The 25,283-nt window shown below is 40.4% G+C and overlaps 1 protein-coding gene across 3 annotated transcripts in view; it reads left to right on the plus strand.

Annotated features, from left to right (window-relative positions):
* Positions 1-25,283, plus strand: part of CDC42SE2 (CDC42 small effector 2) — a 127,903-nt gene that overhangs the window by 41,075 nt on the left and 61,545 nt on the right. The window contains exon 1 of one of the 3 annotated variants that reach the window (XM_050946060.1): positions 21,597-21,829. The exons of the other annotated variants lie outside the window; for them this stretch is intronic. The gene's annotated coding sequence lies outside the window, so the exon portion shown is untranslated. Of the gene's footprint in view, positions 1-21,596; positions 21,830-25,283 lie in introns of those variants that run through there. 3 annotated transcript variants of the gene reach the window in all.

Raw genomic sequence — 25,283 nt, forward strand, 5'->3', positions numbered from 1 at the left:
ATTGCCCATTTGGATGTCAGGAAGAAACCTTTTCTCCTATGGGGCAATTGTCAGAGGACCAGGGAGATTTTTGCTTTCCTTGCAGTACCTTCAAGCCGCAGGAGGTTAAATAGGAATGTACTTGGTACCTACGCAGGTATTTGAGTTGAATTGTTAATTGGTTACAACTTGTGTCTGGTTTCCAGAGCCATTGAAAGGATAAAATGAATTGTTCCCGGTGGTAAAAGACCTGGGATTTGGTGATGGGCCTTCGGCTCCTGGGATAGGCTCAGACCTTCTGGCCATTGTGGGCTGAGGTCCCCACCCTTGTGCACCCTCTGTCCCCCTTGTGGGGGGGAGGCTTCTCGGACTCAGAGAGCTGAGTCCTGGGGGTTAGACTGAGGAGAGCCTACCCTGTGTAAGGATTTATATGGTAAGGAGCCCTGGAAGCCATTAAATGTGTTGGTATAGGAGAATGTGGTGATGGGTGGATAGTGCCCCACCCCTGTGCTAAAATTTACGAAGAGTTGCAGCATGCCACTTAATTCCACACATGTGTCTATCCTCATTTCGTCACTGGGTCTGCATCAAAGGTCTGCATTGGCATAGAAATGATTGCGGGACTTGGGCCTAATATGGGCATGATGATGATAAATCAGTGTAGTGTAATCTCTAGTTGTGACAGTTAGACATGGCCAAAAAAGCATGATATAAAGCACATTCTAAAGCAGGGATAGGCAACCTATGGCACGCGTGCCAAAGGCAGCACACAAGCTGATTTTCAGTGGCACTCATGCTACCCAGGTCCCGGCCACCAGTCTGGGGGGCTCTGCATTTAATTTAATTTTAAATGAAGCTTCTTAAACATTTAAAAAACCTTATTTACTTTACACACAACAATAGTTTAGTTATATATTATAGACTTATAGAAAGAGATCTTCTAAAAACATTAAAATTTATTACTGGCACGCAAAACCTTAAATTAGAATGAATGAATGAAGGCTTGGCACACCACTTCTGAAAGGTTGCCGACCCCTGTTCTAAAGTCTTTCTGAAAAGTTTTTTGGCTCCTTTGAATAAAAGTTCTAAATTCTCTCCTACTATTGATACTTTAAGAATGGAATCTGGAAGAGATACTGTCTGTGCAAAAACTAATTGTAATGACATTATAAAACACTATGGTTCATTCCCCTTTGTTAATGGCAACAATGAAGACACTTGATTGCATTTGTGAAAATAATATACTGAATCAGTGCTTTTAGTAACCTCTTGTTGTCTTGTAGTGGTGTGAATCAGCATCAAATTCCCAACAGTAGATAATGTGTGATTCAGTTGTATCATATCTATGTGAAGATAATTGAACAGAGGCCTCTTTTTGCATTCTTTCATTTATATCTGTTTTCACTGATATTCATTCTTATCTATATGCTTTAAAAGAGCAGGAATTTGAAATGGAAGGCCACACTTTCTCTTTCAAATTAGAACCTTCTGAAGGCCTTAGTCACTGGTCTAAAATACAAGTCTGAGTTTAAACTTGGTGGTGCTTAAAAATAAATCATTTCCCAGTTTTAAAAATTATTTGATTTTACCTGAACATCCCATGAAACTGTATAATCTGGTGAACAGATTCTGAAGGGCATTCCTCTAACTTGGAATAACCTACAGTAGACACATGTAACTAGTTGAGGGGGCTGGATTCCCTGCGAGACTGTTCATATGTAAATAGTCATGATTGAGTGGCTGGGATTTTTGGGCGAGGGCTATCAGGAGGAGTGTTCTATTCTGATTGATTGTGAGCATTGAGAAAAGATAATGAAACTCTTTGTACCCCCCCTCCAAAGACTTGCATTTCAACAGGATTTGGCTGTGTATCTGCAACCCTGGCAACAAGACCTGGGAATGAAGAATTAGGGCAGCCTTCCAAAATGCAAGGCAGAGAATGGTCAGATTGGGAGATGAGCAAATGAAACTGGTAGCAAAGTATTTAGAAAAAGAGAGACCACCACCTTCTGAAAAGGAGGTAGAAGAGGATTTGACATTTTTTTCTTTTGAAACCTTTTAAAATAAATTTGGCTTACTTATTTACTTGAAAAGACTTTTTAGGTGTATTTATTCCTTATTTTTATTTTAATTGTAAGAATTGTTTCTGTGCACATGGTGAAGTGAATTTGAGAATGTATGAAGTTGTAAAGATCTTAAAGAATTTTCAATGTTGCTGAACCTCATTTGAGGTAAACTCTTTAGGACAATACCATACTTTCTTCATGCAGTGCTAAATTTATTGTTGGCATTCAATAGTAATGAGTTCAGTTGGGGGAATTTTTAAAAATTTTCAAATCAGTAATGGCTTTTAAGGGTGGAGACTGTAAAACATTTCAGAGACTTGTTTTAGTGGTAATTGTAAGTGGTTATGCTTGTTGTAACACAAGCCTCTGAAAGAATTAACTATAAACGTTCCATTTGTGTCCTCAGCAGTCTGATCTGTTTGCTTGGGAAGTACTGAATTAATTGGGATAATAGTGCTGATGTGACTACAATAGGCATCATTAATTACCCAGCTATGTAAAAATGATTCAACAACCTGAGTTCTCAGTACAGGTTTCGGAGAGAAGGGGGCATCCGTTTTAGAGCAGGGATTGAATAATGAATACCTTACACCACATGAGCTGTGACTGAGTGGCAGACAAAGAAAACATCGGGGAAGTTGCCTATTGTGCAGAAAGGATAGCTGCCATTTGTGACCTTCACACTGAATGGTAGATTGTGAGATGCCACCCTTCTCCCCTCCCCCTTTTTTTCCTTTATGATTGAGAAGACCCACAAGAGGGTTAAGCAACTGTGCCCTGCAGGTGAAGGTACCATTCCTGCACCAGCTCCATCTACTTATGGGGCTGAAGAGGAAAAGGTGTTAGTGCAACCAACCTTTTAAGACCTTTTTTTCAAAATCTGACAGAATTAATTGAGTTCAGTAGGAGCTACATAGAAAAAGAACATGGCCCAGATTCTCTTCCCTTGTTCAGTCACTAACACTGATGGAAAGTGGATAGAAAATGCTAACAAATCAGAATGGATAGGGTCTCTCCCCCTCTCTTGCTCCTCCCTCCCCCATTTTGCACAGGTATAAAGGACAACCCAAGGTGCAAGAATCTGTCCCCATGTCTGCTTGGTGCTGACTTGCTATTAAAGTGGGAGGGAATGGGTTGTTATCTGTAGTCTACTGTGTGACACAGCCTTCAAATTACATAATAGGCTATTGGTGTTTGAGGGTGAGGGGGAAGGAGATTTTATGCTGGGATTTTTTCAGTCTGTGTTTAAATGCAAGATTTTGTTGGAGAGGAAATAATCACCTTATCTTGAGTTCTTTGTGAAATACATATGTGAAAGTGTTGTACCAATTATATTAGACCAATAAAAACCAGCAGGATCTTATTAAAGGGGACAAGGCAAAGATGCCACATTTATTATGATAACAATTTATGACTAATAACTAATATCTTAATTCTTATACACACACATTATACCTATTACCTATACACACACACACACACACACACACACATTCACATTATACCTAATACCTATACACACACACACACATTCACACACACACATCCACGTTCATCAGGTGTTCTGCAGCTGCTGCATAGTTACCAGTCCTGAAGATAGCTTAAGTTCATGACTTGATTTTGCAGCTTGGGTTCGTAGCTTGTGGCAGCTAACTGGCCAGGAAAGCTGGGCACAAGGCTGAGCTGGATCTCTGTTGGGCAGGCACCGATGTTCTTCCATGTTGGCAGCAGAATGTTACCCAGAGTTTCTCATCTCACCCTTCTTTTTTATAGGCTTTTAGTTTGGATTCAAAGTCTATAGGTCTTGCTGTGTCACGCTGCCTCTGGGTTTAGATTGATCACCCATCAATTGCAGGCGTGACTTTCAGCCTTGAACCTGGCTTTGATCTTCCTTCTGTTGTTCTGTTGTCCTTTTCTTTTTAGGGTGGATGCTTCTTACTTTGTTTAGGGCTGTTGTCTTGGTTTTCAGCCGTTGGTATTTGAACTTTATCTCATCAGGACAGGCTGGGGCTGGAGGTTGATTCCATCATTCATACATACCTCATTCACACATCTAAACTAAACTAATAAGATTACAGCAGGGTTTGCAAAAATGAAGGTTGGAGGAAGCTTTTACAAAATGAAGTGAGTGTTTTAAAATGGGGTTTGAATTACAATATGGAACAGAAGTTACAGTATAGGCAAGTGTAGTGAATGGTGAACAGAAGTTACATTAATAAAGTGAACAATTGAAAACAATTTCATTTATCAGTTCTACAAAAGCAGAGTCATGAAAAATTTAAAAAGAGCTTGTGTACCTTTCAGTTAAAAAAAAAAAAAAAGAGAGAGAGGCAAAGACTATGTCAAAGAGCAACATTGACTAAAGGCAACATCTTTTCTTAGGGTTTCTACACTTAGTGCTGCAGCGGCACCATTGTAGCACTTAGTGAAGATGCTGCCTACACTGATGGGAGAGCTTCTCCTATAAGTGTAGTATTCCACCTCCCCAAGAGAGTGGGAGTGAGGTCGTTATTTCACTATTTACGTAAGTTGGTAGTGTGGACCAAGCCTTAATAGTATGTTTCTCATCTTATAATCTTATCCTAAAAATAAAACTAATATCCTAGACAGGACTTAAAATCTGTTAGACCTACTGTTAGACCTAGAAATACTGCTTTAGTGCACTGTACATATTGAAACGTAGTCAGAACCTGATGATCATGTAGTATTAGGATATGTGATTTTATCCAGTCTAGGAGAACTTTTCTACAGCTTGCATAAACAAGTGTAAATGGTAACTGTAAACTGTCTAATACTTTTTGCAGTTCTAACAGCTATAAATATGACACATATCTCAACTCAAAGTAGTTGCTGTTCACTGTTCCATTATATTTTATTTGAAAGAGGAAGACATTAATTGACTTAACTAATGGGCACATAATCTACCAGCGAAAAATTTAAGAACCAGCCTTTACATCTCTAGACATTGCATTGCACAGGATTATACAAATAAAATGCAATTATGTCATTATGCAACAGTTTTCAAAAGCAGAACTACAAGGAATGTGAAGGCAACAAAAATAATGTTATATGAATGCAGGAGTCGATTGAATTTAAAAGCCTAAGTATGCTTTTCAGTAACTATGGGTTTCTCTAGCAGTTCTGTATCGTGCAGGAGACTCGGCAGAAGTTTTGTAAAGGTCAGCTTGATGACCAAGTGTACATGTGAAAGCTCTTTTAATCGCTTCTTCAAAAGGGACTGCAAAACTCTTGACCTCCCCCTGCATGTTTCAGCAGGGTCTCAAGGGTATCTTGTATCTTCCCTGTAAATAAACATGAATCCCAACACCTCCAGTTTGATTTTGCTAATAAAATCCATGGTACTTTTTCCTATTTTTATCTGTCTGGCTGAACCCTGTAACTTTACTTTTAAATTTTTATTTCTTAGTAAAAGTGCTATTTTCAGTAGCAGTGTGGAGTGTTTATGGAGGAGAATAATGTTGCCTTTGTAGTTGTTGCTTGGGCTCTTCACATGAACCTATCCCAGTGAACACTTTTTAGCATATTCCAGTCCAGTTCTCTTAAATAAGACTACTTTTGTGCTTCAAGTTAAGTACGTACAGAAGTGTTTGCAAGCTTTCTCATACCATTAACTGGATAAGTTGTGGTAGGTCTTGGAGTTGTTAGTGTTCTCTCATATTTTTGTTTCAGAAGAATAAAATTTGGAGCCTGGCTGATCCCTGGAGATTTTTTGATCACATGATTAAAGGAGATGTGCTCCTTCTAGCAGAATCACTAATTGAGACTTTCTGTTATTTATGGGGATTGTCAGCAGGAGCAGGGGTGACTCTAGACATTTCGCCTCCCCAAACACGGCGGCATGCCACGGGGGGTGCTCTGCCAGTCGCTGGTCCCGCGGCTCCGGTGGACCCTGCGGGAAGTACACCGGAGCCCTGCCTGCTGCCCTCCCAGCGACCAGCAGAGTGCCCCCCGCGGCATGCTGCCCCAAGCACGCGCTTGGCGTGCTGGGGCCTGGAGCTGCCCCTGAGCAGGAGGATGGGATCAACCCCCTGCCTCAGAAGGTTGTGAAGAACTTTTGCAGGTTTTCGCAAAGCGTGGCTACCTAGGCCTGGAAACTCTGAAGCACCTGGTGCTGATGCTGACAAGTGCTAATCTTTGTGACTCACTTCATGGAGCTCTATCTATGGCTTGTTCTGCAATTTCTATCAGTGTAGCTTATATAAGAGAGACTTGGAGGAACCCTGGACATTGGCACATGGGCTGGAATGTTCAGGACAGGACCATAATCACCATTGTTGACTGCAGGGAGATTGGTTGTCTGAGTTTTTGTTTGTTCCCTGTGCTCACTGATGTGCCTGTGTTTGAGTTTCCCAGAGGCTTTATTATATTTTAGCTCAATTTGGTACTTTTTAGGGTGATCCTACCAGCAGATAATCTGTCACTAGAATTCTCATGAAAATTTCTGATAAAGAGAGCCAAACTTCTGATTACTGCTATTTTCGCCCCTTAATTTAATCATGATTTATAATCAAGGTTTCCTGTTGTGTGGATAAACTAGATAATTTCTGTAGCTGATCTCAGCTAAAAATATTTTTTCTTACACTTACATTTCATTGTTTCGGTCTTCCCATACATGTTCATGGAGCATTTTATTTTACGGTGTATACTTTTGGTGTTCAGGTGGCTTATTGTTCCTCTTCTTGACAAGAAACAGAATATTTGTATAGGGCCTTATCACAACAAGGTTGAGGTTTCCCCGTGACTTGTTTCACCAGTCACCAAAACCACTGTTATGTTCTTTTTTTTCCTGAGCTGTGTGGAAAGAGCTCACTAACCTGGAGTGTAAGAGGAAATACCTAGAAATCATATGCCCCTGATCTCTGTGTCACACTCACAGGGGAATTACTTGGAAATAGCACTGGGGACTGGCCCCCTCTTTCTCACTGAAGTTCCTGGATCAACTAAACCAGCATTTCTTCTGGTGATTAGGTTAATTCGTGACAGCAGAGTCACTCACATTGTGAAATGTGCATTGCCTGTTCATTAATAGCTGCTGATAACACTGTATTATTTTCATTGCTTGTTGATTTTGCAGAAAACATTATGTTGTTCATTTACTGGAACACACAAGCTAAGTAAAAGTGTGAAATTCAGATTATTATTTATTATTATTATTATTTTGTTTTCTTATGGCACATGCAAGGAGGAGCCTGAGAGGCATGATGTGAGTGATCTCACTGAGGAGGGAGAAATGAGAGTACAAGAGGCAGGTGTGGGAGTAAATCCTAAACTACAGTCAGCTGGCCTGCTCTTGTGCTTCTTTATCCTGAGCCTATTGATTAGAGCAATTGTTAGTGAAAGGGGATACAGATCTCCCCAGTAAAACTGCTGTTTTCTTGAGTGAGGGCTGGTTAATAATAATTAATTAATTAATACCTAGCACTTACATAGCAACTTTCATTTGAGTGCAAAGCACTTAACATGGGAGGGCAGTGTTATCATCCTAGTTTTACAGATGGGGAAACAGACACTGGGAGGTAGTGGTTTGCTCAGTGTTTCTCCTAAATTTGTTTCCTTCCACCACCATACCCCCCCCCCTCGCTCTCAGTGCAGGCAGTTGCCTCAGGAGGAAGAACTATTGGGGTGCAGCAGATGGGGGCGAGGAGGAGAGGGATTCAAGAATCTAGACAAGTGGGACCTGACACCCACCCCTTAAGTCAAGGATGAAAGGTCTGCAGGATTTTTGCTGGTGGTGTCAGAATCTAGATATGTATTTGTTAATAGAATTCCTTTAGCAGAGAAGGGGTTAATGGGATGGGTCCTATTTCTTTAAATTGCTGACATTTTTGTTTCTCTCCTCTGCTTCTTAAATGGTATAATTTCCCTCCAGGCAGGCAGGCTCTGTCACCCTGCTTGCCCTGCAGGAGCCAGATGTGTAGACAAGACTGGCAGATTTTAAAACAAGAGTTTCCATATTTATACATGTCAAGGCAGATTTTTAAAGCTAGGAAATGTTTCTACCAAACTTCAATTCCTGTCATATGGAAAAAGAGCATTTCATGTGTCTGACCTTTCCTATGTGCAATATTCCAAGTGATCATAAAAGGAAAGCTCTATGCGATTGTCATCTGGAGGTCTCATCATATGTTAAAGAGGCAAGAGTTTGCTTCTCCTGGAACCAACTTCTGGAAAAATGGGGGACCATGAAAGGGCTGTTTGGCGCAAAACAATGCAACAAAAAAAGAATCCCTTCCCTCTTTTGATGATACCTCTGCTTATGTGCCACTCACTGCTCCTACTGAAAATAAGGTGCAGATTTTTTAATGGTAAGTCTAATTAATCACTGGAACAACTTACTAAAGGGAAGTGGTGGATTCTCCATGACTTGAAATCTACGATTGAGTGTATTTCTGAAAGATATGCTCCAGTTCAACCAGATGTTCTTGATCTTAGAACAGGGATTACTGGGTGAAATTCTCTGGCCTGTGTTCTACAGGAGATCAGACTAGATCAGGGATTGGCAACCTTTGGGACAGGTTTGGCTGATCCCGGCTCCCACTGGCCATGGCTTGCCGCTCCAGGCCAATGGGGAAGCGGCGCGTGTCAAGGGATGTGCTGGCTGTCGCATCCCGCCGCCCCTATTGGCCTAGAGCGGTGAAACGCGGCCAGTGGGAGCCACAATTGGCTGAACCTGCGGATGCGGCAGGTAAACAAACCGGCCCGGCCTGCCAGGGTGCTTACCCTGGCAGACCGTGTGTCAAAGGTTGCTGATCCCGGGCCTAGATGATCATAATGGTCCCTTCTGATTTTAAAATCAATCTACCTGGAAGCAAACCGAAAATCTATTTTACAATACAAGTTCTAGAATATTTGTTGCTTGCTTTTATTGGATTTGTGTATATGTGGTTTTGAACAAATAATTCTTTGATTTAAAATAAATAAATCCAAGAAGCCGCTAAGGAGTGAGTGGAAATTCTGTGTATCTTCAGAACCATACTGAAACCTTTCTAATATATTGTGAGATACTGTTTGGTGGTTGATGGCTGTTAAATGCTTGTGTATGAAATTTAATATTCCTCTGTTAAGTTTGCCATTACGATTTATGAAAAATGGACTTTTTTGAAATAATAAAGCATGGTAGGAAAAGCCGTACAATCTAGTGTGGAGATATGACATGATGACATACCTGAAGATATTTGTCACCAGAAACTAGTGAGTTTTTCAAAGAGTGTTTTTAAGGCAGTATTAATAACTCTGCTCTCCTGCCAAGTCTTGTCTGTCTTGTGATTTTTCTTTTTCTGTACAAATGTAGCCTCTGTAGCGACATTTTACAACTTTGAACCTATTCATGGTCTTGCTGAATGGGACACCTTTTGAAATAATTGAAAATATAACATGGATGTTGGCCATATGGAGATGTGCTTACTACTTGTCTTGAATAGGAAGACCAGGTATCTTGGTTGGGCAAGTATCCTGGTCTTTCAAGGCATGAAAATTTGTTGGAGATCTTGTTTGATTAGCAGAATGAAATATCTGTAACCATTCTTTGGCAAAGTCTTCCAGGTTGGCTTTGTCTAGGTGAAGGAATTAATGTGAGGGTACTGCAGGTCAGGATGTATGTTGTCAGAACCTTAGCATGGCACTGGTCTGGTTCTATCTGATATGGCTAGTTGTCTTTGCTTCCTGAGTACAATCATTAGGTAAACCCGTTCTCTTCCTTCCTTCTTGGTTACCTCAAAGCTTGTTGCTAGTTTTTTGTTTTCTTCCTGTGTTTAGGGGTGAACTTGGGTATCTGGTGGCATCTGTCAAGTCAGATGCCAGCTAGAACTCATCTGACATATATGTGTTGACAAAGAAAGGGATCATTACATGTGTAAATGTTTTTTGTCTTTGATGTGTTGTGTTAAGATATATTTATAAATGCAGAAATAGATAATAAAAGCATACTATTCTACACTGATAAGTGTCAAGAGAATATTTATCAACATCTTTAGAAGATTGTGAAATGGTTTGTATTGCGGAGGTACTGTGTACATTACAGAATTTTAAAAATGCAGAAGAAGACAGTACTAAGTTTAGTATCATTTAAAACTAAATACTAATACTAAAAGTTCAGTAATTAGTTTCATTCCTTTTCAGTATTCATAAAATTTAACTTTTTTTTGGAAAGCAGAAACTGAATTTAAAAACTAGGATCATTGCAATTTTGCCACTAAATGTAAAACAAACTTGACAAAAACACTGTGGAGGTTTAGATTTTTGACTTGCTTTTGGAGACCATAAATACAAAGCCTTACCATGTCCTTGAACAAGAAAATATATTCAGCTTTTGTTTAATAGCAACAAAAGTATGCCTTTAGAAATGTAGTCTGTTTAAAAATTCTGAATGCATCACTTAATAAATCTACTGCTACAATGCAATGAAAGTAGAGATCAAGGCAGATGTGACAGCCTTATTTAAATTCATCACCATTCAGAATTATCAGACTCTCTAGCAGGACGTTGTTTCTTTTCAAGCTAGGAGAATGCTGATGGCAGCCACCAAGATGACCTTTGGGCAGAGTTCAGAGAAAAATATCTTCTAAGGACTGTTACGTATATAAAGATATTGCTCTGTAAATATTTTAATTGTTGTTATATCTTGTCTCTCCAGTACCCATTTTTGAAAAATTGACTTGCCTTACCTGTACCAATAAACAAAAAATCAAATGAATATTAATTTTTTTTCACTTGCAGTAAAGACCATTTGCTCTTTCTCCCATAGATTCCTAGAAAATAGGGACAGAAAAGATCTGTTCATTCATTTTGTGAATTCCTATTCCTTATGGGATTGTTCATCACAATATATTTCTCAGATACTCAAGTCTAAATGACCTGTGTTAGAACTTCCACCATTTTTTCTTGATATTCACCCTAAATTTTTCTTTCCATGGTCTCGTAACATTACTAGAGGTTATATTGCAATGTACCACAAAGAAATATATGCTAAATCAGCATGCTTTCAAAAGGCAGAGAGGTGGAGGGAAACTTGGAAGTTAAATGCTAGTGTACAAAAGTTCACCTGTGATCACATTCACATTCAAAAGTGTAATTACCCATCATTGCATAGAATTATCTGACTTGTGCTTATGGTCAAAGCAAATACCCATCTCATTATAGGTGCATTTTAATGCTTACGTCTATCACAGATGGATATCAACCTTCTAAACCTGTGGCCACTAAATCAAATGTATTCTTTATCGTTTACTATATGCTCTTTATTTTTGCACTTCATTCAACAGGCTAGCTGGCTTCAATTTTGTTCAACTCATTTTCTCTTTCTGATCTTTTCTTTTTTCTTTCATTCACTGGCACAGTGAGGCTCTGCTTGAGTTGATCACATTTCAAGGGCATGGCTACATCTAAACAAATGAGGGGAGGGATAGCTCAGTGGTTTGCGCATTGGCCTGCTAAACCCAGGGGTGTGAGTTCAATCCTTGAGGGGTCACTTAGGGATCTGGGGCAAAAATTGGTCCTGCTAGTGAAGGCAGGGGACTGGACTCAATGACCTTTCAAGTTCCCTTCCAGCTCTAGGAGATTGGTATATCTCCAATTATTATGGGGGGAGGGATAGCTCAGTGGTTTGAGCATTGGCCTGCTAAACCTAGGGTTGTGAGTTCAATCCTTGAGGGGGCCATTTGCAGATTGGTCCTGCTTTTGAGCAGGAGGTTGGACTTAGATGGTCTCTTGAGGTCCCTTCCAACCCTAATGAGCTATGACTTTCCTTGAAATAAAAAAAATATATGTAAATATTTCTAACAACAATTATTCTTCTGAACATTGGTGTTTACAAAATCAGACATCTATGTGTGTCTCTTTACGGGCAAGCAAATTATCTCTATCTCCTTGGGGAACCGGAAAAAAAAATTGTCAGGCAGATATGTGTATCCGAGAAAATGGGCAACTCTCTCTCAGTATCTTGGGGGCTAATGAAGGGTAGTAAAGAGAGTTACAGAATGTTAATGCTAGGAGTCCAAGGCAGGACTCAAAAATATATATTGGCTTCTCAGCAGTTTAATTGACATGACAGTTAAAAATTCCGGAAGCTACAGGAGCCTTTCGTACACTAAGGTCTTGCCAGTGCAACTGAACCAGCAAGTAGCAGTAGTGGAATTTCTACCCCCCCCCCCAAAAATGTGCTGAACAGACAGGCCCTTGAGTTCTACCTCATAATTTGCCATGTTGGGGAAGTGCCAGTGAACTTAGGAGCGAGGTGCTGATATGGTTGAATAGATCAAGTGGCTGTACTTTGGGATAGGTGGTCTAACCAGAGAGTGAGGTGGAAGGAACACAGAGAATTTCTGCCAAGAATGATGGGTAAAAAGATGCTTAAGTTAGATTAATCTGGTCGATGAAAGGTAAATCAGGTTTGGGCCTATTTGTATTTTTTATCCAGAGCTGGTTCACTTATTTCTCTCTTGGATGTTCACAATACATCTTATTCTTAAAATCAGTAAATATTTTGTGCCTGCTTCACAAAAGGTAGGATTAGTTGTGTATATGATGAACATCTAGTCTGGACAGCAGGATCCTCTGTGGCTTTAAAAGAAAAAAAGGGAGGCTAGGCATCTTGAAAATTAATGGTAGTTAGGCACCTGAATCAGATTTGTGACTTTGAAAAACTTCCCTTTTAATACACAACTAACTTCGGCTTTCTTTGAGCTTTCTTGTTGCATGGCCTGATTGATTGAGCATTTACTTTTTTTTTTTTTAACTATTATAATTCCTGAGATAGGAGCCCTGAGAGCAGCTGAAGTGTTTGAGCTGAACTTCATCTGGTTTTTGTATTAGTCAAATCAAGCCCCAGAAAAGGGGTAAGTTTGGTCTCCACATATTGTGTGGACTGTATTTAAGAACAGGTTGGCAACATCTGCTTATGCATACCTGGATTCATCTTGAATTGGTCTATTATGTATCACATTGCTACAAGTTAAGGAGCAGATGGTTTTGTTTAGGGTTAAACTTTTAGTGTACCAGAAAATGTACTAACAACAAGGTTAACAAGCAAATTGCTGATTGTGAAGGTACAGTAAAGGGTAGTAAAATATCATGCTATTTAAATCTTCTGTTACTGCCTCCATACAAAGAGAGCAGATTTACAACCATGCTTTGCTCATTCTCCTCTTCAGTAGCTCATTTGTATGGCGCAGATTTCTTAGGAGTTAAGCAATACAGTTCTGAAAGCATCAGATGCAACTGTGCGCTGCTGCAATGCCAGATTTTGAAAACCAGGAGTTGCAGCAGCCTAAGTTTGTGCTGCTCTTGCAGTTTTATGTTTTTGCGAGATGAGATTGGAGACTGGAGGTTACTTTCCTTACATGTGATTCTTAAAGTTTTTGCTGTACTTCTTTACAGCTGCCTTTCAACCGTGTATTTCTGAAAGGAAAAATTAAGTGCTGTTCTGGTTAATTTTCAACAAGGTAGCATAGAACAGCATGCACATTCTGGGCAAAACTGTTGTATCTCATTTCATAAGCTCTGGAGACTTCAGATATTTTTGCTGTTCACTCGTTCATCCACCTATTACTTCTGCTAAGTAAAATTAATTTCATCATGAGTTTTGTGGGTTAAGGGTGGGAAGGATTTTTGTTCTAATACAAAGTATGCAGAAAAGCGGTGGTTTATGGGAAAAGTCATAAAAACAGATGCAAAGCACGTGGGAAGCTGACTGACTGAATCAATTCTGTGATCAGAATAAATGAGGAAGTATGTTAGAGGTGATTCAGTTACCAGTAAACAAGCTTCGTTTATGAGGAAGTGGAAACTTGAGTATTCGTCTGCAAGGTTCCTCCAGCTTTTTCTAAACGAGTTACAGGTGGCTCTAAATTGAATTGGCTAGCTCTTAGAACCAGTGGGGAAGTATGTCTGAACTTTTGAGGGGAAATCCGTGGGTTGGTGGGGAGTGGTCAGAGCCTTGGCAATCAGTGTGTGTGCTAGGATGGGAGCATGGGTATAGCTGCAGCCTGAATTATTGACTACCAAGCTTCTAATCAATGCCTGATATTTTAGCGTTCTCCCCACCCACCCCTCCATCATGACTTAATGGATGTTTTGGATTCCATATCCTGAGATTTAAAACAGGTTTCATTCAATTAAAAAGATGTCCCAACCAGCATACAAAACATATTTGTTCTATCTTAACAAATGTTTGCATGTGTCACACTTCATTCCAGTGGAGCCTTTCTGTTAAGTTTTCAGAGCTGGTAATATAGGCAAAAATGGGTGCCTTGTAAACCTATGTAAACTGACCAATATCATCCACTATGCCATGAGGCATTTAAATATATGAAGTCTGCTCCAAAAAACATTTTGAATAAGAGAAAGTGTTAGCTATACAAGATTATCTTTACTCTACTCTTCAGTCATCATGAGGTAGTGTTGATTTCCACTGTTTCAGAACCTCTGTGCTTAGATCTTTAAAATCCTAGGGTTTCCGTGTTTTGCAGTAGACACACTTGAGTGAGGGTTTGAAAGCAGATGCTGCAGGTATTTTACTTTCTATTCCGTTGGCACAGAAATTAGGCAGCTGTATTTAGTTAATGTACAATACCTAAAAATTCAATGTTAGGCTTGAATGCCATCATGCTGTAGGGTTTGGTTATGAGTGTCAGAATACACTTTTCCCATGTGACTTGAACACTTCCACTTTGCTAACTGCTAACTAAGAGGAAAACCAGGATGTACAAAATATTTTTCAGTTTAAATATACAAAAAGAGAATCCTAGATCTATCTATCATTTTTACCTTTGAGAGCTGAAAGGTACCCATTTTGCCTTTGGAGGTATATGCAAGAGGATACATTTTTGAACTAGATATGTAACTAAATAACGTCAACAAATGGACCATTCTGTCTTATAGCATTTTCTGCTTACTGAACGAAGTTTTAAATGCAGTAGGGCTCACATATCACTACACAGGTCACTACACCGGAAGGCTGAATCCTACTACTTACTAAATGAGTGCCAAATCTCCCATCAATTTGACAGAAACTCAGATTTGACCCATAGTACATTTCCCAAATGGGTGTTTCAACCGTGAACATAAACATAGAATTTAAGGCCAGAAGGGACCACCAGATCATCTAATCTGACTTCCTGTATCTCACTGGCCACCAACACCACCCAGCAACCACACACTAAACCCAACCACTGAAATCAGACCAACATTTTACAGCCCTCAGGAGATTAGACTGCTATGTGCCAGAGGCAGAGAAAAGGAAGGATCAAGGTGCACCCTGGTATTTACCCTTAATGTATTTATAGGGAGCATTCATATCCCCTATCAGCTTTCTTTTTGTGAGACTAAACAAGCCAAGCTCTTCCAGTCTCCTTTCATTAGATTAGGCCCTCCATTCACCAATCATTTGTAGCTCTTCTCTCTCTGCTTCTTCCAGTTTAAGTTCATTTTTCTTGAACATAGGTGCACAGAAGTTCTTGTCTAGTTTTTCACAGCCCCATCACATTGGTGTCTCATAGTCATCTGTGATTGACCCAGAAACCCAGATCTCTCTCCTCTTCTATCACTTCCAACTGATGAGCCCAAACTTGAACTTGTGGATACCAGTGATACAAAGGTGGGATCTTGTAATGTGGCTAAATATATTTTGGAGTGATAAATGAGCCATTGTAGAAGAGACTCAGATGTATGATTATCCCTGATACAGGTCAATGGCTTGAATTTCTTGTACTTTGATTTTTGTACTGTAGCAATGGTTCCCTTGATAATAGTCATTTTGCTGTAATATTGTTAATGTGTTTTGGACATGTTAAAATGACACATTGTAGTTAATATAGTAAATATGTCAGTAATTGTATACTATATGTAACTGTGGATGTTGTATTTCAGTGTTGAAAATGTTCAACTACAGTTACATTTTATACACTTCTTCTGTTCTCTGATATGCACTTTGTATTTTCACTTTTTGCTACATACGTACATATTTGTATTCTACACCTTTTACTGAAAAGCTCAGCTAACATCTCCTCAAACTGATCAGTTTTGTTTAAGATTTTAATTTGATAATGTCATTCTTGTTTTATCTTTGTGCATGAAAAGAAACACCAAAAGAAATTTGATCTACACTTTCAACCCGTAACTCCTGATATATTACCATAGGGATTTCAGTGAGGAGTTTTGATATTTTAACATTCATTCCTCTTTTGATGCAGTTTGTCGTCTTCTTACTTTAGATCCCTGTGTGATTGTCAGCACATTTTGATGAAAATATGCAAGAATTAGTGTGTCTTCTTTCTGAATGAGTATTTCTTCCAAAAGAACAAGATTGAATCATGTTTAGTTACCTTACATGTTGCTTACATATCTCATAGTTACTCATAAAGCTATATTAAAAAATGGTTAGCCCATAAGCAACTGCTCTGTTTCAAGGCCTAGATCTAGCAATGATCAGTTTCAGCCCACGTGGGTCTGACAGTTGCTCATGATGAAACTGGAGAATACATTTAAAAAAAATAAAATGAGTCTTCTGATTGTGCCTATTCTATATCATGGTGAAATAACACCTTGTTGTCAGCACACAGGCATAGTAGGGTGGTTTGGGGAGAGAATGCCTTCTGGATTGTGCTTCAAACCAAAGAAAATAGTGTGTGCTCAGTTCTGCTGTCTCACTCCAAAGCTGCTGTTAATCCTGGCTAAGCATAAATTTGTTACGTGTATTTAAGGTGAGTCAAATAACACTTTTACTTGTAACTACCACCTTGCTTGATAAATCAACGCATTTTAGTCATATCATGACAACCTTTGTACCATCATAAGCAGACTTCAAAGCAGGGCTGGCTCCAGGCACCAGCCCAGCAAGCAGCTGCTTGGGGCGGCCAATGGTGAGGGGCAACACGTCTGGCTCTTCAGTGGCAATTCAGTGGCGGGTCCCTCACTCCCTCTCAGAGAGAAGGACCAGCTGCCGAAGACTGAAGCCGCAGTGGTAGAGCTGCAGATCGCGCTTTTTTTTTTTTTTTTTAGCTGCTTGGGGCGTCAAAAACCCTGGAGCCAGTACTGCATCAAAGTAACCTGTCCTTACCTAACCCATCCTTGCTGCTTTGGCAGGGAAGAGTTTACAAAAAACCAAACAGCTCACTGCTTCAATTGGTGGGGAAAAATTTGAGATGATCCAGTAATAACTTCCTTCCTTTTTCCCCGAAGGAATGGTTCAGGAAGATTGAGGAGTATTTAGGAAGCTTTTACTTGCCTTATTTGCTACAGGCGGAGAATAACTTGAATTTTATACAACTTCTGCTGTAGGAAAGGAAACAGAATGAGGTGGAAACAATAAATGATGCTTTGCATCTCCTGAAGTTCAGCTGGAAATTCTCAGGCTTGTCCTTGGAAGTGAGAGAGCTGAAGCCCTAACAGAGAAGTCAGACAATGCAAGGTAGAAACCAGGCTTGTGTGCTTAAGACTCAGCCTCTCCCTTAGTGGAATTGACTTTTATTTTTGCTTGATCCTGTGTTCAGTAAATTCAAGCTCTCTCCTCTTGCTGTGTGCTCATTACCTATAGTGCTCGGAATAAAGTATCATTTCTTCAGGCAAAAATTAAAAAAAAAAGTTTGGTTATAGGACCACAGCCTGGGCCATTGTTCCTGTAGAGTTAGGGTAAACTACGTTGTAGTATTATGTTTCAATATTATACAAATTTAAGCTCTCTCTTGTCTGTGGTGGTTCTTCCATTTTGTTCCTTTACTTAAAAATGATTTTTTTTAACGTACCGAAGGATCTTAATTTTCTGAAAATAAAGTGCAGTAACTCTTACCAGTCATCAAACTGTAGCCTCTCTGGTAGATGCATTGCCTGTACCCTGATCTTGGTGCTTGGAACAATCGTTGTCACTTAACTTACCCAGGCCTTGTCTACACTACAAAGTTGCAGCGCTGGTGAGGGGGTTACAGCGCTGCAACTTAGGATGTGTACACACCTGCAGGGCATTACCAGCGCTGCAACTCCCTGTTTGCAGCGCTGGCCATACACCCGGTCGTGCCTCGGGTGTAGAGGATCCAGCGCTGGATCACCAGCGCTGGTCATCAGGTGTAGACACTCACCAGCGTTTTTGTTAGCCTCCATGGAATAAGCAGGTATCCCAGCATACCTGAGGAAGCCTCTCCGGTAATCAAGCAAACTCCACTGCCCTCCAAGCAGGTCTCCTTCCCCGCGGTGTGCTCTGGCGTTCCCCGACCCCCCCTCCAAGCAGGTATCCAGCCCCGCGGTGTGCTCTGGCATTCCCCGACCCCTCCTCCAAGCAGGTCTCCTTCCCCGCAGTGTGCTCTGGCGTTCCCCGACCCCCCCTCCAAGCAGGTATTCATCCCCGTGGTTTGCTCTGGCGTTCCCCGGCCCCCCCTTCAAGCAGGTCTCCTTCCCCGCGGTGTGCAACAGCGCTGCAGCGTGGCCACATCTAACACCACTTGCAGCGCTGGTTGCTGTAAGTGTGGCCACTCTGCAGCGCTGGCCTTATACAGCTGTACTAATACAGCTGTAACAACCAGCGCTGCAAAATTGTAGATGTAGACATACCCCCAGTATTGAGAATCTGTCAGATTAGCACTGTATAGTTTGCCATGCTTGAACACACACTTTTCTTGAGGCTTGCATTTTAAGGTCATGGATTTTTGGTAGAGAGAGAGGGTATATGTTCTGCACAGCTTTTTATAGCAGTGTTGGCATTTCACTGGTGGAAAATGAAGATAGTATTCATCTAGTGTTGCTGTAGGAAGTTTAGGGAAATCCTTATTGCTGTAACCAATTATATAATAGCATTTTGACTGAAGCTAAAGTGAAACTACCTAAAAAAAACCAAAACAAAACACACAAACTAAAAAACCCACCAGTCCATTTATCAGATTTCTTCCTGCTCTTGTTTCAAGGCAAGGATAAAAATTGGGCAAAGTCTATTGGTTTCCCTTCGGAGCTTTTTGTTGTAAGGATAGTCTTGTTAAGCTCTTCTTTTAGGACCTTGCTGCCTCTCCCTCCCCCCATGTTTGTCTTTAAAGTAACATAAAATCCATGCAGGTCCCTTGGCACTTAAAACAACTGATACATCAAGTGGTAAAACTTTACATTTAGTTGCCCTAAAGTATGCTCCAGTACCCCACTACTTTTTTCTACTTAACTCAAGTATTCTGGCTTGTATTTCTGCTTTGCTTTGTCTATTACAAGATGGAGTTGTTATGAAACAAATAGGTAAGGTGTTAGTATTCTAAAATATCAGTACAGAGGTTCACTGAGTATGAAAAACTGGCATGCTATGGAGCAGAGGTGTAATAATCCCTATATGTATATGGTGCTTGTGTGACTGCACCTGAAATATTGTTCTAATCTGGGCTACAAGTGACCAGAAAGATATTGCTAAATGTTGAGTGAATTCAGAGAAAAGCATAAAAAAATTATCAGAGAGCGGTAGGGAATGACATAGGAGGAAAAATTAAAAGACTAAATATATGTAGCTTGATTAAGCAGTGACTAAGGAGGTAAGTATATTAGGTTACAAATATCTGAAGATTGTTAAAAGCAAGGAGGGAGAAGCGATTATTTAGTGCGGTACACAGAGGTATAACTAGGGGTCAATAGAATGAAATTAAGAAAAGGACAAAATAGACTCAGAAAAGCTGCTTGATTGAGAGATGTATTAAGCTGTGGAATGCTTTCTCAAGAGAAGTGATGCAAGCTCTAGCTTACAACTTTTAAAGCTAGATTGGACTAAGCTCTAGAAAATGTAGTCTATGGAACAGTCCTTCACTGGCAGGGCGATGGGCTGCATGATCCAATAAGTACCTTTAGTGTCTAACTTCTATCAGTAAATGTTTCAAAAATACCTAAGTCCCTGTCATAAACAGATAAGTAAGAGTTAATAGAACAGGAGTACTTCATATCTCTTTTGCCTGTAAAGGGTTAACAAGTCCAGTGAGCCTGGCTGTCCTCTGACCAGAGGACCAATCAGGGGACAGGATACTTTCAGATCTTGAGGGAGGAAAGTTTGTGTGTGTGCTGTTAGATTTTGGTGGTTGTTCTCTCTGGGTTCTGAGAGTGACCAGACGTGCAACCAGGTTTCTCTCCAATCTCCCTGATACTATTTTGAATCTATAAAAACCTGTAAGTACTAGGTGGTAAGGCGAGTTAGGCTTATGTTTGTTTTCTTTATTTGCAAATGTGTATTTGGCTGGGAGGATTTTAATTTGTACTTGTATACTTAGGCTGGGAGGGTATTCCCAGTGTCTATAGCTGAAAGACCCTATGACATATTCCATCTTAAATTTACAAAGATAATTTTTACTGTTTTTCCCCTCTTTAATTAAAAGCTTTTCTTGTTTAAGAACCTGATTGTTTTTTTTATTCTGGTGAGACCCCGGGGGAATGGGTCTGGATCCACCAGGGAATTGGTGGGGAGAAAGGAGGGAAGGGGGAGAGAGAGGTTAATTTTCTCTCTGTGTTAGGATTACTTTCTCTCAGGGAGAGTCTGGGAGGGGGAGAGAGAAGGAGGGGGGAAGGTGGATTTTCCTCTGTGTTTTAAGATTCAAGGAGTTTGAATCACAGTGATCTTCCAGGGTAACCCAGGGAGAGGCAATGGTGAGGGAAAGGGTTTACTTTCCTTGTGTTAAGATCCAGAGGGTCTGGGTCTTGGGGGTCCCCGGGCAAGGTTTTGGGGGGACCAGAGTGTACCAGGCGCTGGAATTCCTGGTTGGTGGCAGCGCTACAAGTACTAAGCTGGTAATTGAGCTTAGAGGAATTCATGCTGGTACCCCATCTTTTGGACGCTAAGGTTCAGAGTGGGGAATTATACCATGACAGTCTCATTGACTTTTAATGAGACTTAGGCTACCAACTAGCTGAGGGCTTGTCTATAATGGTACTTTACAGTGCTGCACCTTTTTCGCTAAGGGGTGGGAAAAAACACCCCCCCACCGAACACTGCAAGTTTCAGCGCTGTAAAGTGCCAGGGTAGACAGTGCACCAGCATTGGGTGTTGTGCTCCCAGTGTTGGTAACTACCCCCCTCGTGGAGGTGGGGTTTTTTTAGACCGCTGGGAGTGCCGTGACTACACAGCCACATTAAAGCACTGCTGCAGCCAGCTCTTTAACATTGCTAGCAAAGACATGCCGTTAGACACTTTTGAAAATGGAACACAGGCTCCTAAGTCATTTAGGCACATCTGAAAATTTACCTCCTATGTCTACTTTGTTTAAATGCCTGGTTTTTTTTTAATTTTTAGAAAGTTTGTTTAGTCTGATCTTCCATCCGAGTTTTTTGAACACCATGGAAAACAGTTGCTAGTGGAGAGATTGATTAAAGGAATAAGGAGTAAACATAAATAGATGACTTGGTTAAGAGAGAGAAAGCCCAGCCGAAGAGAAATCTGATTTGTAACCTTTTCAGCAGAAAATGTTCAATATTAAGTTGTTGTTTGAAAGCTGGGGAACTGAAAGCTAAAACAGAAGCATGATGGGTGAACGGATGCACCCTTCCTGTTTAAAACACAGACTGGCTCACACCAAGCAAGACTGGGATAGAGGCAATTTAGCTGGTTTTTCAAACAACAAAATGTTCAGCCCAGCCAAAGTTCCTCGGTGACTGAATAAATGTGCTTGATCGTGTCCTCAAGAGTTTGATTTTACTTCACTTACTGTAACTGATTTTTTAAAAAACTGATTTTTATTTTGTAAGTGATGGAAACTGACAGCAATAGTATAAATGACACTTTTATGGAAATGAACAGATCTGATGGCAGACACTGTTGCAAGAATAAGGTATCGTACCAATGTCAGATTAAATTAGAAATGGGGATTTTGTAAACTAACTTTGCTTAAATAAAGTGACCTTTTGGTGAGGTCTGCTCATATCAACTGCTGATGTTTTACTTTTAAGGTCTATTTTTTTTCCCCCAAGGCCATGATCTTCCTAAGAAATAGCACTGGTGCGCTTGACTCCATTTTAAATTGGAGTTCAAATGCTGTGAATGAATTATTATGCTGACTTACTGTACTAGAAATTGAACTATGCTCCCCAAGCAGACACTGACTAGTCTACTAAGTATTTGTCCTTTGTGCCTCTTTCACTCTGTACCATAAATTTTCACATGCTGTTATACTGATTTGTACAGTGGCTTGCACAAAAGAACCATGATCCTGATTGTTGCCTGCAAGTGCTTTCACAATACACAGAATAATAATTAGTAGCCATGCTTTTGGAAGGCCGCAACAATTTCCATTGCACTGCTTTTTGCCTTGATTGGAATTGTGTTAAGATTCACAGAGAGCTCTGTTGAGGAGAAGAAAGGATAGCCTTTCGTTTCATTCTCTCTAGATAGCCAAGTGTGATGTACTGATTTGATAATGTGATGACCCTCAGGAACTGAAAGAATTCTATGTATCAGGGAGTGGATAGACAATATGTGATCAAGTTTCTTAAAGCAAATGTAGCCGAAGAGGTTGTGTTTCTGTACTGCAGGACCTATAGAACTGGGTTCTTTGCAACTTCCAGTTATACTTTATTAAAGCTTTTTATTCCATTTTTAAATTACATTTTTAAATGCTCTGCCTCAATGCATTGCTTTTTTTTCTGCCTGTATGATTTCTGTCAACTGTTCTGTACCGTACTTCTTGTTCTACTATTTTGTAATACTCTTGCGTTAGGACTATACAAATATAAATTGTACTGCTTGTGTATAGGGTATTTATGAGACCGTATACAAGTTGTACATCAGCTGTTCTGGGAAATTCTGCTGCATGGAGCGCACTCCCACCCCTCAACCTGAAAACAAAATCTTAAAAATGCCGAGTTGGATGTTGTCTGCTGTAAAACATTGATCTGTGTGCGTTACTAATCAGCACCACTTTGCCCTCTGTTAAATTTGATTTGCATATATATTACTTTTACCCCAGGCATCTCTTCCTGTTAATAATTCCCAAATGTTATTAATACCAAAAGTTATTTGCATAACTCTTGTTTCTGAAGAAGCTGGGTAAAATATTTTGCAAACCATTTTCTATGGATTAGGTTTTTACAATCCCCTCCTTACAGTATGGAAGATAATGAAGCCACTGCAATGCTGCTTTGTGGTGTGTCTTTGGTTGGTTTTGGCAGACTACTAGGACTTTTTTGAAGCTGAGCTTCCTTGAACAGAAATAATTGACTGCAACATGGTGTCCAAATGAAACAGTTGGGGGAGAAAATGATCAAATAAAATATGCAGAAAATTTTCCTCAAAGTAAATCTCTGGAAAGAGTCTCTACCCTTTTGTTCAGGCAAGGTGTTTAAAAAGAAGTTACACACACACTATTACTGCTTCTAGTTCTTACTTGCAAACAGTGTTGTTACCCACAAACTGAACTGACTGTTCTTTCCCTGAACTGAATCACATGATTTCCTGCCTTTAACTAATTTATAGCTTCCTCTGACATACCATCATTTACATGATGTGAGAGCCCAACTTTTCTCCTTTTTCCCTATACTTTCTTTCTAGCACTTTGTCCTTACTCCTTTTGCAGTCCTCCCTTCTCTCCTGCTAAGTCTTCCTGCAGCATATATGTCCTACTATGACTGGGCACTTAAACCTGATTATTGCTTTCAGTATGTAATACCCTGCAATGTTACATGGTAGATACCTTTGTCAATAAACAGACCTTTTAGTACTGAATGGAAATGCAAAACTTAATAATCTTTAGTATCCTCCCCTGTGAGCTGATATTTGGGTTGTGTTGGTTCCATTAAAATCTGAGATTATTCTGAAAGGAATGCAAGTATGAAAATAGATTGTCAGGGTTGTTAAAAGAAAGTCAGAAGGGTGGGGGGGAAATTGCCTTGGTTTGGAATAGATCATATGAGATTAATAATAAAAAAAAGTACTATTATGTGCATATCCACTGCACCATTTTACATCATTTGCTTTTGAGCCAAAAAGTTTCAAACATGTTCAGAATAACTGTAGCCATGAAGGACTAAATCACTGGCAAATTTGAAGATCAACCTGTTTTCAAAGTACACAAATGTCTGTGAAAGTCTGAGTATTCCTTTGATGAAATTTGAGTACGAAACTAAGAATTGGCTATAGATAATCAGTACTCCTCATCCACCACCAAGTTCTCACCCAATTTACTAGTGAATCCCTAAACCCACCTAAGGAACTAAGGCCATGGCTACACTAGAGAGTTGCAGCGCTGGTGAGGGGGTTTACAGCGCTGCAACTTAGGATGTGGCCACACTTGCAAAGCACGGCCAGCGCTGCAACTCCCTGGTTGCAGCGCTGGCTGTACACCCGGTCGAGCCTCGGGTGTAGCGATTCCAGCGCTGGTGATCCAGCGCTGGTCAGCAAGTGTGGACCCCACCAGTGCTTTTATTGACCTCCGGGGTATAAGGAGGCATCCCAGAATTCCTGTCCACAACAAACCGGAAGAAAGGGAGAGCTCGGAGTTCAGCCAAACTGCTTATTTAAAAAACAAACACAGCTCCCGTTCGCTGAGCGAGCGGAGGCAGGCAGGGGAATTACTTTGGAATGTTCACAGCTGTTTGCTTGAAGAGAGAAACAGCACGCTCACACGGCAGAGGGGGAGGGGGAAGTCCGTGTTGAGCAGATGCTTATCTGGTGGCTATTTAGGAGTGCATAATTTGCATTTAGTGAATGAGAGAGGGGTGGGGGGGGAGGGGGTCAGAACTTTTAAAATGATTGAAGGTAGGCACTGTTCAGTGTCTTCCAGTCCTTAGAACTTGCAAGGCAGGGAGCTGAGAACAGTGTCAACTCCAAAAATCCATTCTCTGTCTCCTCCACGCTCCCTGTCACATTCCACCCCACCCCCCTCTTTTGAAAAGCACGTTGCAGCCACTCGAATGCTGGGATAGCTGCCCACAATGCACCACTCCCAACAGCGCTGCAAATGCTGCAAATGTGGCCACACTGCAGCGCTGGTAGCTGTCCGTGTGGCCACACTGCAGCGCTGGCCCTACACAGCTGTACGAACACAGCTGTAGCTACCAGCGCTGCAGAACTGTAAGTGTAGCCATGGCCTAAGTCATATCTGTGAAAACAAAAACCACCACCAAGAAGACAAAGGTGTGATCTTGCAAATACTTATGCTCATATTTAACCTTACTTATATGAGTAAAGGGGAAAATGTGGAAATGGTTGCACAATTGGGCCCTAAACTGGGCAGAAAAATTTTAAAGGTAATCTAAATTTAGCTGAATCTCTTTCCCAAAGTTTTCATT

The sequence above is a fragment of the Gopherus flavomarginatus genome, chromosome 3, assembly GCF_025201925.1.
Source record: "Gopherus flavomarginatus isolate rGopFla2 chromosome 3, rGopFla2.mat.asm, whole genome shotgun sequence".
Lineage (NCBI taxonomy): Eukaryota > Metazoa > Chordata > Testudines > Testudinidae > Gopherus > Gopherus flavomarginatus.